Genomic DNA, 715 nt, shown 5'->3' on the forward strand with positions numbered 1-715 from the left:
CTATCCACAACACCTGAACTATCCACCAACACCTGTACTATCCACAACACCTGTACTATCCACAACACCTGTACTATCCACCAACACCTGTATTATCCACCACACCTGTACTATCCACAACACCTGAACTATCCACCACACCTGTACTATCCACAACACCTGTACTATCCACCAACACCTGTACTATCCACCAACACCTGTACTATCCACCACACCTGTACTATCCACCACACCTGTACTATCCCCCAACACCTGTACTATCCACAACACCTGTACTATCCACCACACCTGTACTATCCACCAACACCTGTACTATCCACCACACCTGTACTATCCACCAACACCTGTACTATCCACAACACCTGTACTATCCACAACACCTGAACTATCCACCACACATCACAGTGAAGGACACATGCAGCATGACCCGCGAGACGCTACCCACAGACCCTGGATATTAAACGCGCCGCGAAGCGTCAATTACACCTCTGGCGTTTATCACCCTTGAAAGTATAGTATTTAACGAACTATCACTTACGTTAAACATCACCTTGAGTGACTAACTTCAGCGCCAACTCTGACAGTCTAAATGTTCGGGAAATGTATGCAAGATCTGTTTGTGTATATCATATCAAGGAGATATAACCAATTGCGTATATATGATAAGACTTGTTTACGATATCATACCACGAACGTGTATAAAAACTTGTGATTG

This window comes from Procambarus clarkii, chromosome 3 (assembly GCF_040958095.1).
Source record: "Procambarus clarkii isolate CNS0578487 chromosome 3, FALCON_Pclarkii_2.0, whole genome shotgun sequence".
NCBI classification, from domain to species: Eukaryota; Metazoa; Arthropoda; class Malacostraca; order Decapoda; family Cambaridae; genus Procambarus; species Procambarus clarkii.